General features: G+C 31.3%; 2 non-coding genes across 2 annotated transcripts; one reads left to right on the top strand and one right to left on the bottom strand.

Moving 5' to 3' along the window:
- Nucleotides 1–6,921: 6,921 nt before the first annotated feature.
- On the bottom strand, nt 6,922–6,987 carry Smp_tRNA_00753_Pseudo_TTG.1.1. Its single transcript has one exon. It is a non-coding gene (tRNA).
- A 10,075-nt stretch (nt 6,988–17,062) lies between these two features.
- Nucleotides 17,063–17,133, top strand: Smp_tRNA_01926_Pseudo_TGG.1.1. Its single transcript has one exon. It is a non-coding gene (tRNA).
- The last annotated feature ends 2,568 nt before the right edge of the window (nt 17,134–19,701 follow it).

Raw genomic sequence — 19,701 nt, 5'->3', positions numbered from 1 at the left:
GTTATCTAAAAGTCAAAATACAAGAAAGAAGTTAAAAAGAATTAAACAAAGATTACATGCAGTTGATTTCATGCCCTAATTGTTGTCTGAACTTTATTTGAATATCACATGATTTAGACTATTATCCAAGTTCATAAGGTTTACAGGTATTTACTTTTAAATGATCACCATAAACTGGCCATCACATAACAAATAATTGACTGTTATTGGTTTCCTTCTCTATTTGAATGGAACATTTAATACTTAATGAGAAATGGTAGTTAGTGTTACGGTTCTATTATGAATGGACATTAGGTGTAAACATATAGTACTGAGAATGATAATATTAACAACAATTAAGCCATGATTCACAATCTATAATCGATCTAAATATATATCGTCATTCTACGTTTTCCTTATCATTTTATTTGTAAACCGTTTGTTCAAAAAGTTGACAAAGAAATCTAAACTACTTTACCTGGTTTTTAATTAATTCACATAAATGTCTTTATCTTAACTGAACATCACTCAATGTATTTCACCCCGTAAAAAAATGTATAATCAGCTTTCCGATTATGGACAATCTTTTTTACTTTACTGAAAATACATAAAACGCTTTTGATTATCTGAACATTATGACATTAAAGTTTTAGCGATAACATCAAAGACACATTTTTGTCCAATATCGGGTTCATCAAATGAATGAACCAACATTCCAGTATAAACATTCACATTGATGCTTTAACGTGATATCTATCAAACATTTTTACCGACAAATCTATACTCGTCGAACAATTTGGTACCTTTCTAGACTTTGTAGATACGCGGACAACGCCTTGACACTTAAAGCAGAAGATACTGGGTTTCAGTCTCACTGAAAACATTATTACTTGGATACAAGTATATCCAGGTGACCAGCCTCATATATGAAAAAAAACTCATCTTAGATTTTACTTGTAACCAAAATCCAAATATAGTAATATTTATCTTTACAAGGTACTTTGAATTTGTAATTATAACACAAAATGAATTTTCATATGATTGAGTTTCAGCTTAAAGACGCTTAACATCTCTCTTGTGTTTCGTTCAATTTAAGTGCAGAATACTGTTACAGCTTTTTAAAAATTATAATCTTATTACATGGTAAGCTCTGTAATGCACCTTAAAAATTTATTGCACTGATGAAACTTGATCTATCCTTATTTTCCTTAATGATATTTTCATAAATGTTGACAAAATTACCCATGTTCTAGAACAATGCTCCGGCTATATTTGAATGAACCATTAATTCTTATTACCAAAATTTAATTTTTTATGTAAGGAACATATTGTGTAATGGTTATTAACGTTTTCCCATAACTTGAATTTATCACATTCACTAATTACTGTTATTATGGAGGTGAGATTAAAGAATAGAATACATTCCATACATTCATTTATTCAGATCTCAAATCACTCACTTTTAAATCAATAAACTTACGTTTTGTTTTTTAGTACACGGGTTTTTTAAATTTCCTTCAATAATTCCGTGTTTCATACAGAATGAATTAAATATCACAAATTTGATTATTTTCAGATCGAAATTTATGATAAAATTTTAGTGACCCGGGATCTGACTCCAGAGTAGATCGTATGAATGATTCCTGACTATTCTTGTACATTATTATCGACTTAATCCGCTTTAGTGTATAACGGAATTAAATAATTCAAATACGATAATATATTTCGAATACGTATATTTCATACAATCGTTAATCCAGCCAAACGTTGGAAAAGCAGAGCGAAGAGAGCGAAGCGAAATGACGCGCAGTGGAGAGGGCGTGTGAGCCAACTCCATCTAACCAAGCGTTAATCGATATTTATGGCCGAACAAAAACAAGTCACAGGCATATGTTGAGTAACATGAGAATTGCACACACATACGCTGATATACAAGCATTCAAGGTTGATAAGTTAGTAATTAACGAAGTCAAAATGTGACTCAAGAAGAATGAGTATATTAGTCTGTTAGCAAGTTAGAATAAACTATGTGAGCTTAACATAACAACCGATACTACAAGTTGATGAATGTATACTGTAGACGTTTTGTATTCATTACAGGGTACAAATAACATTTTCTATGGCATATTTTCCTCTTACGATTTACAAAAAGAAATATCTTTAACTAACTCAATCAAGAAAAATTGCTTCCTTAAACTAGTATAATCAGAATTAATGAGAAAAAAGAAGACAATATTTTAATTAGTTAAGTGCTAAAGTAATTATATTATACTTTCATAAGAAGTCTGACTATTTTTTAAAAGCCATAACATCGTAATTTAAGTGAATTATATTTCATCATATATACATTACGTTATTTTCGAAAAAATTGTATCCATGTACAGTTTAGTCCTTTTTAACTATTTTGTGAATTCCTTTCCGGAAAAGCCTATTAATCAACAAAGCAATTTTGAAATGATTAAGGAAAGAATGAATAGAAGGCTAAATTCTTTAATTCTTGAATACGTCAGATTCTTAATAAATAGTAAGGTACTTATCAAGATAATGTGTAGGGTTAAATGTTCCATAAAAATTGATTTCAATAAATATGAGTACAAGAATATTACAGAGACGATCCAATCTCAATTGAGAAAATAGTTTGACATTTTTACGGGCGACCCGAAAATGGATGACTACTGTCTTTTAGTACATAAGTGATCAATATAAACAGCTATGTTAAATAGTTGGATACATTTAGAACTGTTAACAGAAATTGAGTTTTACCATTTTAGAGAAGAAATGACGTGTCGAGTGCTCAAGTTCGTTTACATATATAATTTGTGAAACAACTTCCTTTTCAAATTCATTTTTTAATAGTAAAATTAATTAGTGAACCAATGAATATTTAATAAACCAGTGGAGTGAGGATGTAAAAATTGATAAATGCTGAGTTTCATGATTTTCACTGGATATCATGTATCTCCATCCCGCCAACTCTAAAGCTGATTTGTTAATAAACATGTTTAGGGTAATTATGAAACTTCTATGAAATGATATATAGGTATTAGAAAGTTTCAGACAAATGCTTTTAGCGCGACTTTGTCTGCGCTCCAATTAATAAGATTATTCAACGATATTTCAACTATATAAAAATCGAACAACAAAATGGTAATAGGTGACACAATATTCCTACATAAACGAATGCACAAAGCTGTATGAGTCTCACTGGATCACACTACACAGAACCAGATAGATCATATTTTCATCACTAAAATATTTAGAAGCTGACAAGCGGAAATACGTTTAAGACGTAGCAACGACAGCGGAAAAAGCTGCAAGAGAAGTAATATATCAAACACCTATATGACACGACGAAGAAACTAGCAAGGAAATATAATAAACCAGAGAGGCTGATCAAGGACAAAGAATGCAAACTAGTCACTAAAATTCAAGGACTGAGGGACAAATAGGTGGAACACTTTGAGGAACCTTTAAATAGAACAGCTCCACTGAACCCACCGGACGTTGAAGTAGCACATATAGACCTTCCTATATATGTCACTCCACCAACGATCGAACGAATCAGCATGGCTACGAGACAAGTCAAGAGTGGCAAAGCAGCAGGACCTGACAACATACATGCTGAAGCACTGAAGTCACACATAGAAGTAACTGGAGACATGCTCCACGTTTTCTTCAGGGAAGTTTTTGAGGAGGAACAAGTACCGACAAACTGGAAATAAGGATACCCCATCAAGATACCAAAGAAAGGAGATCTGAGCAAATGTCAGAACAATGGAGGAATCACACTACTGTCAGTACCAGGAAAAGTTTTCTATAGAGTATTGTTGAACAGGTTGAAAGACGCAGTAGACTCCCAACTTTGAGATCAACAGATCGGATTCCATGAGGATCGTTCGTTCACAGACCAAATTGCGACACTACGGATCCTCGTGGAACAATCAGTTGAGTGGAATTCGTCACTATACATCAACTTCATTGACCATGAGAATGCACTTGACAGTGTGGACGGCAGATAATTATGGAAACTTCTTCGACAGCATGGTGTACCTGAGAAGATCATCAATTTCATTAGGAATTTTTACGACGAACAACACCGCAAAGTGGCACATGGAAGACAGCTGACAGACGTATTCCAAGTGAAGACCGGAGTCAGACAAGTCTGTCTACTACCCCCCTCTCTCTTTCTTCTTGTGTTCGACTGGATTATGAAGAACTTTACATATGTGTGGAATCACGGAGCACAGTGGACAGTGTGGATGCAACTAGACGATTTAGATTTCACAGATAACCTAGCCTTTCTATCCCACACACACCAACAAATGCAGGTCAAGACAACCAGTGTAGCAGAAGCCTCTGCATCAGTAGGCCTCTACATACACAAGGGAAGAAGCAACATCCTCAAGTGCAACACGGAGAACACCAACCCAGTCACAACTGATAGTGAAACTCTGGAAGAGGTCGAAACATTCACGCACTCATCTGGGCAGCATCATCGATGAACAAGGAGGATCCGATGCAGACGTTAAGGCAATGATTGGAAAACCAAGGACAGCATTCCTACAGTTGAAGAACATATAGAACTCAAAACGACTGTCAACAAATATCAAAGTCACAATCTTCAATACGAACACCAAGAGAGTTTTACTCTATGGAGCTGAAACTTAGCTGTTAAAATTATCATCAAAAAGGTACAAGTAGTCATAAACATTTGTTTACGCAAGACATTCAATGTTTGTTGACCAGATGCCATCAGCAACAACCTACTGTTGGAGAAAACAAACCATCTTCCAAATGAAGAAAAAATTAGGAAGAGACACTGAATGTGTATAAGACACACATTACAGAAATCGTCAAATAGCATCGCGAAGCAAGCTGTAACTTGGAATCTTCGGGGGAAAAGATAGGAAGGCAGACCAAAGAACACATTGAACCGGTAATGGGAGACACAGATGGAAAGGATGAATAGCATTTGGTAAGAGCTGGAAAGGAGAGCCTAGCACAGAGTTGATTTGAGAAACTTGGTCCACGACTTATGCTTCGATTGGAATAACAGTTGTGAATAAGTAAGTAGCTGGATAGATGCTATCTTTAATTAAAAGTCTTTTAAATGTCACACTATGAAAATATTTTGTTACCTGTAAGATATTAACTAGTTTTCAATTTATAGCATTTTCAAATTAAAAATTTATTATTTTTCCGATTCATACTGTTGAGTGACGAAATTGATAGAAAGACCTAAATTTCACTGTTAAAATCCTAAACTGATCCTAGCTACACCACTATTGAAAACCTGCAAGCACTGTATGGCCGTTTTATCCTCAGAAGTGAGCAACCACTACTCCGTATGCGAAAGTTGAAGAAAGACATCTAACCAAATCCGTTCCTTTCACGTTATTACTGACACTGTGACGTCATTAATCAAAACAATGAAGGTTTTTAATAATACAACTGAAGAATAATAAGTAGTTTATTGGGAGTGTTCCTGAGCACAAAATAATTTTAAGTATCAATAAGCATTATTCAGATCACTCATTGTTACTTATAATTAAGAAAGGAATTACATTTCAGTTTGCAGATACTTAAAAAGCAGTAAATGTTATGTGAAACAAACCAGATAATTGAAACAGGCATATAAACGAGAATAAAATTTCATACCCTAATGAGAGAATGAATAACGAAGATACTTACTGGACCATGTCCACAACGCAGTGCTCTGAGGACCAGTATTGAATTAGACTTAGCTCCTCCATATGTAGATGCAGGCATATATTTACAATTATTAGATTATCAGGTGGTGACCAGTGTCATATTGTTCCAGTTCTTTGAGTAATGATGAAATCCTATCGATTAAGTTACAAAATGCCTACTATTCTAAATAACTCAATATCGTGTGAGTTTTGTTAAAATGTTAGGTGATTGACAGAAACCGACAGGGAACTCTTAACCTGGGTTTTGTGCTGGTTGACTCTTGTCAATAAGGAGGACCTTTATCCTTGACTAAACTAAAGTTCCTGCCTGCTACTTTCAAATACCTAGCAATACGTATATTTTTAGAAATATTTAGTATATCATCAAGAAAAGAGTATTTAAAAAATATGGGAAATACTTTTACGTGTCATAACTTCTATTTATAGACTAACCGTTGAACACGTGAAAATGTATGCTTATCATTAATGGTATATAAACGAAAATCTTTGCTTAAATGGAACAAAATGTTTCATCTTATGATTCGTTTTTTTATAGTAATGAATTGACAAAAAATGAATAAAAGTTAAGTTGTGAAGTACATTATAATTTTAACTGTTAATGGAAAAATCTAACAAATATTTAAAAAGTGACTATCCTACAGAATATACTAAGATCCCCAAACTTACAAGTCTATGAACATTTGAATAAAAGTCATAATTCTTAGAAGCTTTTTATATAAAAAGGGCAAGTAATATGGTTCTTTCCTTAAAGTGACTTTTAAAAATAACTTATGTAATACTTGACACATCATTTAACACCTTAAAACTTCTGAAACACACAGTAATATCTAATTTTGCTCAATATATATCCTTTTTAAAATGTCTTACGCGAACTGATTAAGGAAAAGGAACGACTGAATATTAGAAGGCACTGTGAAGGTTTTGTAATCGTATGATGTTATTCATATAAGCTTAACAAACTTCAAAAAAAGTAATCACATTATTCAATGAAAACATGTTACTTTTTCAGTTAAACGTGTTAATACTAAACGCTACATTCAACCTACATAAATATATGCTGATAAATGTTTGTCTAAATTATTTATTAATAAGCGTATGTACAAATGAAAGATTTATCAAGTTTAAATTCACTTGGTATTCAGAGATGGATAGTGGCTAGCAGTGAAATCCAGAACTCGCGTTTCGTCCTATTTGGGACTCGTCAGCTGGATGCACCTGCATCTCAGAGTTGTTCACTCTGGGACTCGAACCCAGTACCCTTGCTTCAAACGCCATCGCGTTACCCACTCGGCTACTGAGTCCTGGTATTGTTTGTTTGAATCTTCTCATTGATGTTTAGAACTGCAATTGATCAGTCCCAAATAGGATGAAACTCGCGTCCTGGATTTCACTGCTAGCCACTAACCATCTTTGCTTATACTTCATCAATTTTGTTCATAATAACTAATGGACAACATGAAATGGTTCATAAAACAATGAACTAAGTGAAATGTTATGAAAAAAACATCGCGGATGTTGCCATGGATTACTAATATATGTTAATCTATCCCAATTTAGGCAATACTTAGATTATATATATAAATGCTTTAAACGGTAATCATTCATTAGTAATCCCAACTATTATTACTATTTTCAGATACATAAATATTATTGTTAATTTAAATGAAGCAATCTCTATTGCTTTTAATTATTCTTCTCTCTCTTATTTATACACACTGGAATATAAACAGTAATACTACGCAATTTTTCCGGTGAAGAATTTGAGTGGAAGCGGAATTTGAGGATATGTTTTTAATTTATGTAAACAATCACAGGAATCTTTTGTACAATTCATCAAGCATAACAAATTTGACAGTTATTGATGACTTAAAAAAACTAATCATTAGGAAAATTAGTGGTCAATTGTAACCCAAATATCTCAATAGTAACGCCTAAAACTGTGAAACTAGATAATTCGAACCTGACAGATAATATCAGTTTCCCTAAGATTATAGGTACACTTTGCTGACAAACGCCAACTAGAAGGAGACCTAGATCCAGGATTTCCTGTAGGCTACCACTAAATACCTAACATTTTTGAATCACATTTAAAATTCTCTTAAGCAAGAAAACAAACTCTATTATATTATCACTACTGAGTAACTTAATAAAATTTAGTTCAGCCTAACGTCATTTACTGTTAGCAGATTATTTATATAACTAACCTTCAGTGGCAGAAAATGTAGACGACTGAAAAATCCATACATCACAGTGAGATAGTTTTTTTATGTGACGTCCTTTATATAATTGACAGGAGTGTTTGTGTATTTAAATAGAACTAGGTATGTAACTTTATGCTAGAAATTAATTGTTAGTAAATGTGTCCTTTATCATGGAGACATACTAGTCAACTAAGTGTATTGTAAGTAGCACTATGATCATTTAAACTTCTTATAGTTAGTTTGTTCTGATAATTCATTTACCCATTAAATGACAGACGAATTTATACTTTATAAATGGCTACTTTTTCTCAAAAAGAATTGTTTTCGACTATTTTTTTTTCATGGATTTCTAAAATGATTACACAACCTCGCGTTAGTATAAGTAATTTTGAATACACCTGAAATCTATTTTCATCTTATCAAAAGGATTTACATCAAATGAGTTGAGTTTTACACTTCAGAAAATACAAATTTGTTTATGATGTCATCAATTCCGTTAATCTAATTTTCTAATAACGTAACGATTTAAGCGAACTGGTGATAACTCAGTAGTCAATAGACCAAAAATATTTACATAATCCATATCTGAAACTCAATAATGTAAAGTAAAAATATATTCTATAAGCAAACGTATGCTGTGTTTTTTTATTTGGCATCAATTAATCACATATGCCTATAAAGTATGATCATACTGAAAAACAGATGTTTCAATGAATGATTAATCATTTACCAGTTTAATATGTAACAGTTCTATGTACAGAACTAGATGTTTTCAACAATTATAAAATTGTCCTTTTTTCACTTTGAAATTCTCATCAGTCTATAAAATATCATATAACTAACGACAATCATTCTTGGATTCATGACTAAAGTTTCATATTCATATTTGTTTGGTTAAAAAATCGAATACTTGATATACATTCCCCCTTTATATTTATTCAATTTTTCTCATCCATTTCTATTTTGAAAATATAAAAAAAATAATCTATTCAAAGGAGAACAATTGTTTCAATATATAAAAACATCAAACCCCCCCTCCTTTTAGAATTTTCATTTATTATATATTCAATATTTTACAGAAAATGAAGTGAAACTTAAAAATGCAAAAAAAATCTATATTCTACAGGGAAATAGTCAAAAAAAGTTTTTAAAAAATTTATTTTTTGTTTTTCTGCTTAAAATAAATATATTTTTCTAGTAAATGTTTCAATGAATTAAACCATTTAAACTGTTGAAAATCAAAGAATACACTGGTATACAAAAGGGGATATACATTTTTAAAAAAAAACAAACAAAACATATTCATTTAGTTAAAACAATGTATAATATAAATCAATGGTATAAATCGTTTTTTTCTTTCAGATAAGCAGAATGATATTTATTGCACTTCATTTAGATCCTTTGTTTTATATATACATATATAAAAAGATCTAAGGATATTAGAAAAATATTTCTGATATGAAATATGAGTACCTACTTCCTGTATTGCTATATATAGTTTCAAAGAATAAAAGTAATTAAGATCTCAATATAAATACTTTCCTGTTATTGGTAAATTGAGGTAGGAAAAAATAACAATAATACAGACAGCAGAGTCTGACTGAAAGTCTTTACATGACATTGCTTGGTAGTAGGGTCAACTCAGCTAGCTAATTCGGTCGGTTGGTGGCGATCGAACTAATCTATCACTCTGTTGTAAGCTAAATTAACTTGGTTGCATTCTCGGGACTCACCAAACGAACATTTTTCGAGCTACCTGATTTGTATGCTTATGTATATGAATTGCATGAGTTTTGGCTTGTGTGATCTATGTATGTAGGTATATACAAAGGGTACGCGCATGGGTTAGCACAAGAAACATAGTCGAAAAATATCTGCCCTATGTCTAATAAAATCAGCAGTCTAATCCTTCAGGTCGAAGAAATAACAAAACTATGGTCGCAAATACTGGGGAGAGGTAACAGTGAACCTTGCTTGAAAGAGTGCTTATGTTTTATATGTTTATTATGAAGTTCAGAAGCAAACGTCTTTGTAACAGTGGTTTGCATGTAATGCATGAGTGACAGTTAGCTGGAGCAAATATGTTGTAAGGGAGTGGTGATTATTTACCCTTCTAAAGAGATGAATATGCCTATATGTATGCTGTGGGATGCATGAGTGAAATTTTATGTGTTACTAGTATGAATGTATACTATATTCGCCTATGGTGGGATGTTCGCGCGCCAAGACCTGGGGTAACGATTTCCCACAAAATCAGATCCATCCGGAGGGTTTGTGAGCCTTGAGTAATTGTGATTATTTCCAGAAAAAACAATCACCTTCTTCAGATACGTCATGACCAAATTTAACACAACTGGAACACTATACCGTACCAGCAATACAATAAATTATGCAATAAGATGGGATGGTATCAAATGTATTTTTTGAATAAAAAGCGAAAATTGTTGTGACCAAAATGTCTGTGAATAATTTTCAATACCGAAAGCTAATTAGATCATAAACTTGACTGTGAAGGTAGTAAAACTATATGACATAATCGCATAGCACCTCGATAAATAGTCAAGCACAAAGTTTGAAAATCTACATTTATAGACAATTGTGACATTCTTATTGAATTCTGCATTTGGTAAATCTACTGAATCCATATCGTCCATATTGGGATTACTAATCTTCTATAATAGTGGATTATCGGGACCAAACTCAACTGAACGCGTAATAGCCTGAAGACTTAAGTAACGTCCCCTTACTTTTATTTGTGAGTAATTAACTTATTAACTGTTTCTTGTTACATAAACTTTTAACGTAATATTTTTATTGCTATTCTCGGTTATCATACGTTTTGGTCCACCACAAGGGTTGCTTTCTCTTAGATAGTTGGTTTAATTGAGAAGTATTCATCATAATTCTCGAAAAAATCTTCAGTAGCTCGTTTATACGGAAGTGGAATTTTCAGTTATTCCATGAGCATTTTATTAGTTCGTTCTGATGGCTTTATTTGTTGCTCATTGTTCGTTTGACATATTTCGCTTTCACATTTTATTGCAATCATGACGACTGTCTTTTTCGGTTAATCCCAACCTCATGACTGATTGACGTTTTCCATATAGGTCAATAAAATCGGTCCATACCGATATTTCTATTGAAAATTACTTTTAATGGGATGTTTCTCTGTCATTTTTAGAGTACTCTCAATCCGGAATTTCGAATTTCCGTAAATTAGAATTTATGCCCATGGTTTTCCACGTACACTGATGCCGGTAAAAACATATTATATAGCCTCACTTCTTATTTATGTTGGTGTGGGCGTAGGTGAAGAGGTGTCTAGGATCCCCAGTGTCGTGTACTCAGGAGTTTGCGTAATTTATCGTGGAGAGTTTATTAAATCTATCTATTTTCGCTATTTTGTATTTAGCTATGTTTAAAATTGAATGAATTGATTTCATTGTTCTAAAAGCAACACTGATTCCAAATGTTCTGGAACCTTTATAATGTTTTCCGAGATCTATATTTCAAGTATGTTGAGAATATCTATTGTTTACTTTTAACGATGAATCTTTTGAAGTTATGTAATTCTCCCTCAACAACTAGCTTCTTCAATCTGTTTTGGTTTGTTTTAACTTTTAGTTGATTATATTTACACAACTATCTGTTTAAATATGCTTTTGTATTTCTAGTAACCCTCCTATAATTTAGATATCATTTTTAATGATCAAATGAATAAAGAGAAAACTCACAGAATATCGAAATGTCTATTATTCACTTTATACTGTTGGAAGTTGAAGTTATAAATGTCAAATATGTCAGACTGTGAAACTAAATTTCTGTAAACAGACTTCAAGAATGACAAGGATTATGTCTTACACCAATACTAAGTGATCTCTATTAAGTAAAAATAGACTGTCTCTATTACTTCATTGAACACTCATTACTAAACTAAGCATACAATCGTATTGCATACTCATACGACCGAATCACAAAAACTAGTCTAAACAATGTACTGGTCTAAATTCATATTTCCAACTTTTATTGAATCATCAATGAATAGCCACAGAAAAAATTTTTAAACAGCGCAACTGAAATACTAAATAACAGAAAAGAATGTCATTTTTACAATCTTTGTTAATTCACTTATCAATGGTATATCCCTAACTGAAATTTAGCTATATTTTCAAAGAAATAAAATCATTAGGATTTTTTTTTTAAAAAGCTACAAGTAGTTCAGAGTTTTCATTATGTAAGTGTTATACAATGCTTTATACGACCAAATGATTTATTTTTTACCGAGTTATCTAGACACATGAAACTAAAAACAATCTTAAATTGTAAAAATTCCCATATTGTAAATCATAACAAAGCATATAAGCGGATAACTTTAAACTTTGAATAGACCATAAAGTCTTAATGTGTTTGATCCTATAGATTTAAGTGTATGATGAATATTTGGATTAACTTTCCTGTAATGTTTCATTTCTTTTTTGAAAGTTATTTCAAATGTTAATGACGACAAAAGTCCTTGATTGAGATATCACATCAAAGATAATTTTTTTAAACAAAACCAATTAAGTGAAAGAAAAATATATGTTTGTACAAACGGTGATCATTTTATCTCAATAATATTTGATGTATTTTCCTTCTCTTGGTATTTATGATGCTTACTGTTTCTCTGACTTCCCTTATAACGAATGATTAAAGACCACAATACACAAAAATAATATTCAAAATATCAAACATCAAAAATGTCACACAAAAACAAGAAGGGGTTAATCACATATTTAGTCAAATCTTTTGATAGATGAACAGAATCCTCAAATTAGTATTCACTGATACAAATCCTGGATAGAGTGTATGGAGCAACATTCATCTTAAAATTGATCCAGTTTCAGTTAGCTAGATGATTATATTAAAATATTCACTTCACTAATCTGAATTTAATAAAACCCATTTAATTACTTTTGAAAAATTCCTGGACAAAAACTGTTTACTTATTTATTATTATTAGTAGTAGTAGTTAGATCTTATTTTAAAACTAATCAATTGTGAATAAATTAACAAACAACATTAGTTAAGCAAAACCAAATTGAATTGAATACATTATCTTATCTGACCTAACAGTATGTATAACTAGATATAATTCTGATAAAAAGTGATAGATCAATGTATGTAATTTATTTCTTGTCAACATAAATTAAGAAATGTGTATAAAATGTACATCAGTGATTTAAGACATGAGAATCGTTTCTGACTGTAGACATTCACTTTTTTTCATTCACTTAGTATTGTTTATTTGAATCTTCCCATTGATGTTTAAGATTGTAATTGATCAGTCTCTTATTGGTACCGGGTTCGAGTGCCAGAGTGAACATCAACTTCGAGATGTAGGTACATCCAACTGACGAGTCCTAAATGGGACGAAACGCGCATCTTGGATTCCACTGCTAGCCACTATCCATCTTTGCTTATTCACTTTTTTGTTTTATTTTCTTTCTATTTCGCTTTAAAATTCTATGATTGATGGATGTAAACATTTTACCAACAATAACAAAAACGTTAACAACAATATATTGTCTAATTCCAATTAAACAATAGTAATTTATTTATATCGAAATTCATATTATGCTTCAATGGAAAATTTATCAAATAGTTGATTTTATAAAAGAAACAATAAACATATTTTATGATGAATAAGTGAATATAATAGAATCATTTCCATTTAATTATTGATATTATGCGAAAAGTATGAGACAATAGAAATTTTTCAGTTTTTTCTCTCTTTGATCACATGATTGAATGTTGTTTCTGTTATATCGATTGAGTGCCTGTCTGGATGCCCTGTTTATGTATGACCGCTAATTAGAGATCAGCGATTTTATCGATAGGACCGAATGGTATACAAAAGCTGTATGAGCAGTCTTGAATACAAGTCGGTCATGCTTTGTGCCTAGCCCAGCCAGTTAAGTCCAGAACACCAATAACGTCCTCTGCAATATGAATCATTATTATCAAACATACTGAGTTTATATACCTAACAAATAGACCACATCGTACCATAAAATAGAAAATAACATTTGTACAAGATTTAGCCAAAAGTGGATGTGAATAGGGGGAACAGTAATTAATGGACTAGGGGTAACTCACGAATGGTAAATCGTATGATAATATTCTATAGGTCAAAATAAAGCTTATAATAAGGGGGACATGAATATGAATAGTTTATATACCTAACAATTATACAATAGGAAATATACGTATCATATTGGTCCACAAATAGTTCTCAAAGTTACCATTCAAAAATCTCCACGGGATATAACAGTTTCATTTGATCTTAGTTTCGTGAACATCTTAGAAAGATATTAAAAGGAAGATATGGCATATACTTTAAATGTAATTCTGTAATAAACTAACAAGTTTAGAGTACATTCACTGACGACATTCCATGTATAAAACACTAATAATATATCATCAGCAAAATAAATTTGAGTAAAATCTTGATCTATCTCTGTCAATAATTTACCTATCAATAATTTTTATATCTATTGTATATCGTATTCAAGAGTCTCAGGGATCACATATTTCATCATAACAAATACTGTTATACAATAACAAAGTTAATACATAAGGAATAAAATCTGAAGACTTTGTTATTGATGTAATATGATCTGTTTTCAAACATATAGGTAAATGTTAAATGTTGAATCGACATTTCAATCCAGTTAAATATCTGATATTTTATCTAAAATCAATAATGATCATGGTTATACACCTTCCATTTAATCTTCTGTTGGCTGTCATTGATACAAAGCAAATACGTTCCTGAAGGATCACTCAGTTTTGTTACTCATATCCTTTAGGTTACCTTTTACCAATCAGTAATACTTACACAGATTGAGTAGCATTTACCAAGACTACGGAATGAACGCCACCAACTAAATAAATATATGAGATTTGACTATTCATCTTATCATAGACTAATAAATTGATCATTTAACACAAGATTGGTGAGTTCCAGTGCATAATTCCAAATTCAGTGGTTTGAACTTAATGCTTATTCAAATACTCACTAAGTAGGACCTGAAGTAAAATAAAATTATATGTATCCCATTTCACGGGTTATCCGAATTGAGAAACACTTATTTTCTAATGTTGTTTTGTTATTTGTTCCTAAATTTTAGTGTCTCCTTCACAGAATGATTCACACACAGTTGAGAAAATTTATAGCTAGCGATTTTTACTTTCAAGTCGTCAGCAAGCATAAAGTATACGCTACTGAAACCTTAATCAGTTTATTATTAAAGTACTCAATACAAACATTTTGTCGTTAATTTTATTCGGTAATTAGAAATGTACATAAATTGCATTGCTTTCCTTTTTAAAAATAACCCCGTTAAGTTCCTAAACATATTTATCCAAAATGTAACCCAACTTGGATTTCATTAAGCGTATATCAATATATACATATTGATAATACAAATCACCAAATTATAACTGGATTATAACAACGGTTGAAACGGTCCATGTGCTTAATCTTTAAATATAGCTTTACCAACGATTGTTACGTGAAGCGGCATTGAATTAATCATCGATTTCTCTTTAACGAAAGGTTCAAAATATTTAAATTCTAATGAAAAAAAGAACAAGAAACATTTAAAAACCTACATATTGTCTTGGTAAACTTGACTGAATTTTGCGATGTATTTTTAAGCATAATGCACATTCATAACAATCAAGTACATAAATGTGATACGGTTAGTTAGAATCGAAAGATCATTTGACAAACATTAATATTATTGTTTTAAGAAAAGAGAAAGTCGAGGATTTTATTGGATAAAATACAGTTTTAAAAAAACATTTTCTGTGAATGAGAAATGTTAAGTAGAAGTGTAGTGAACAGAAAACGACTGGGGACAATCAAATATATCTTAGCACAACATTACAGAATATCCCATAAACATATAAGAACCATATAATGAACAGTTAATTTGCAAAATACCAATCAATTGTCTCAATTTGACTGTTTCTTCTGCAAATATCCGTCCATAGTCTCCGGTTATAATTGTTCATGCATTTTCGTAACAATTGCATGCCGTTCCCGTTCTCTCCCTATCGATCTTCTGCCGAAATACATTCAGTGCACGACCATCACCACATACTACTTATGTGGATATCAGTAACCCACACCAAAGAAGACCATAGAATTATATTTGCACAAACTTCAGTTATTAAAATTAAATAATTCTAGCTTACTGTGAACTGTGAGCAGATTACAATGTGAACAGTTGTAATTATTCAATTTTGTTCATTGAAACTCTCATAATAATAGTTCCTTATTCAAAGGATCTGTAAATATGTGTATGCTTAACACTGATTTTTACAATAATGGACTAAATTTTAGAAAATTTAGTAGTTGATAAACTGAAAGTTTAATCAAATGTACATGATAATTATGTAATGATAGTATATGTTTTTAAAACTTAGCTTTTCTACCATCATATCACATTTCCATTCTAAAAAATATTGAAAATTGTTTGATCACTGAGTAAACTACCTACCAGATAAATACTGATCTAACATAATATATAATTTTCTGGTAGTATTCATATTTTTAGGATTCATTTCATTAGAAATTACATAACTTAAGCATGTAATTTCAGAACTAACTTGAAAATCACAGGTTACAAACCAATATTTAACCTCTCCAGAAATAATCAATTTAAACAATAGTTTCACTTATTGACTGGTATCAATTACAAACCGACTGAGAAGATATGAGATCTGCCATGTCATAATAAGGAACTCGTGTACTATAAGCATATTGAGCAGCGTTTACGGTGAAAAAATCGCACAAACTCATGATAATAAATTTCTTTTAAGAATTATATTATTTGAGTCGACACTTATGAACATGAATGACTTCTGAATTCACTTAGTATTGTTTGTTTGAATCTTCCCATTGATGTTTAGGACTGCAACTGGTCAGTCTCTAATTAGCATATGTGCATACTGTGCATATTGCCTCGATATAGGCTTAATTCACAAGCATGGTAAGCAAAGATGAATAGTGGCTAGCATTGGAATCCAGGACGCGTGTTTCACCCTATTTGGGACTCGTCAGCTGGATGTGAATTCAAGTGAATTCCAAGTTCACCCCCATTGCACAAGCAAGTGGCTATCAGAACTCAGTAGCTGAGTGGATAACATGATGGCGTTGGAAGCGAAAGGTACTGGGTTCGAGTCCCAGAGTGAATATCAACTCTGAGATACAGGTAAACCTAGATGAAGAGTCCTAACTAGGACGAAACGCGCGTCCTGGATTCCACTGCTAGTGACTATACATCTTGACTTATGAATAACTTCTGTTATATATACACCCTATAAAATAATTACGCTTTCTCACTGTCTATTTGTTTTCACCCAACACTATAAAAATTGTATTTATTCGAATGACAAAAGACCAAACAAATTTCCAATTTAAAATGTCTACACCTTTATTCTTACATTGAGTCCTATCATAATTGTGCCGAAAATTTACTTTTGTGATTCATTTATTAATTTCTTACACAAGATTAAATATTTCTATCTTCATTGACATACTATAAAGTTATAGTTGACTCAAATATCTCTCAACCAAACAAAAAAGATAACGAATAGGATGTAACCTACTTAAGCATTTATTAGCTATAACAATGAAACGTATATTGATTTTTAAAAAAAAGAAATGAAGATGAAATAATCTCTACAAGACCATATCATTATTATGAAAGGAAAAAAACAGTGTTACTAGGTCATTTCCCATAGGATTAAATGATATATATGTATTCACTGGAAAGAATTATTTACTTTCATTTGAAACAATTCAATGATACGTAACCAAGAAAGTAATTACATAAATACATATCACAACATTTCGGAATGTTTTTGACATATTCAATCTTACAATTCCATTTGGAATTATATCATATTACATTGAGGAATAATTTGCATTGAAACCAATCTGATTAATTCACTTAGTATTATTTGTTTGAATCTTCCCATTGATGTTTAGGACTGCAACTGGTCAGTCTCTAATCCATTTTTGCTTACAATCTGATTAATGCTTAATAATTCTATAAGCTTAGATTTAAAAGATTAGGTCAATGTAATGAATCATTGTTTTAATTAAAATTTTTTTTTATCTAATTATGAATTAATAAATATTATACAACAGTGCACAAGAAATATTTGTTTATAAAATGACAAATGACCACTGATTCTTCAAAGTTATTAAACAGAAGAAAGAACTAGATTTTATTCAGTAGTAGTTAGAAGTATGTTCAACAAATTGACTGATTTTAGTAATGTGAACCAATGAGTGGTAACTCAGTAGTCATAAGATGAAACAGTTGTTTTTAGTTGTCACAGTTCTATATTCATTCCTCATAGTAATCGTGTGCGTGTACTACTGAGGGGTACCATACTAGACGAAACATTTGTTCAATCCATCGTTGATTTTCTATGGTTGTTTAACGAAAGTCACTGATGTGAAACCCCAAATTTAGCAGTCTTCAAGTCGCCCTGTGAAAAAACTGTATATAAGCATATCTTCATGACTAATCATGACCAATAATGTTATGTTATATACAGAACTAAGTATTTAAAAGCTGGCATTTGTGAAGTCACGTTTCATATGAGATCTTGTCAAATCTACAGTTGATGGATTAGACAGATTCTTTCCAGCTGCTATTTATCCTTTTTATATCTCTTTAAAATACTCGTCACAGTATATTCTTTTTTCTCCCTCTTTTCCAAGCTAGAGCTTGCCTCGTGACGCAGTTTAGTGATTTCTTCAATGTATGTTCTATCCGCCCCCAAGTCTTTTCCTAGTTTCCGTTTCACTTGTAAGTTGGTTTGTTCTCTCCCACAGTAGGCTGTTTCCGATGGTATCTGGCGAACGGGAGTTGAGTATCTTGCGTAGGCCATTTCTCTATTCAGTTATATTTTTTACATGTCAAGGTTAATGTCGAATCAGATGTAAAACGTTGAATAGGTAATTGAAGTTTATATGCATTTCTTAACATTCTTAATTTTTATGAGTTTATTTCTTTCAGAATGAAAACAGATGTGACAAAAAGGATACTTATTTAATTCATAGAAATCTTTTTACACCTAGTAATTAAATTCAAATACTTTACTTTCATCAGTTAGTCGATAAACAATAAAATTTCATGTAAACTTAACGACTGAAAATGTGACATACATCAAATTTTTACAATTCTAATTTTCTATGAAATATTTCCTGTAACATACTTTCATACTTTATGCTCATTATGAAATATTGGACTATTAATTATATACTTCCTTATTTAAATCTTTTTCTTGTCTCAGTCGAAATAAATCATCTTATGACTACATAGTTATATTGTAGTGTCTGCTACTTATATTGACATAAGTAGTATATAACGCTAGTCAGGAATAGAATGTCTAGCAGCAGAAGGTAGAGAAGATCAAGGAAAAAAGAACGGGAATAGAGAGAAGTTGGTATGGAAATGCTGGAACAGTGAAGTCTGAGACGATTGACTGATATTTGCAAAAGGAACAGTCATGTTTTTAACAATTGGTTGACATTGTGCAAATGAAGTATTTATTCATGATTCTCAGATTTTACTAAGACGTTCTATAATTTAGTTTTCAAATACATTGTGTTCTCGTTCACTACAATATTGCAGCGAATATGAACTCATGTGGGAAACACCAATTCATAATGAAAATGATACATCAAATACATTATTTGTACATCTTCTTTCAGACATCCATTTCATCCTTCATGATTCATCCAA

This window comes from Schistosoma mansoni, chromosome W, assembly GCF_000237925.1.
Source record: "Schistosoma mansoni strain Puerto Rico chromosome W, complete genome".
Classification (NCBI taxonomy): domain Eukaryota; kingdom Metazoa; phylum Platyhelminthes; class Trematoda; order Strigeidida; family Schistosomatidae; genus Schistosoma; species Schistosoma mansoni.
This window is presented reverse-complemented; position numbering and strand designations above follow the sequence as displayed.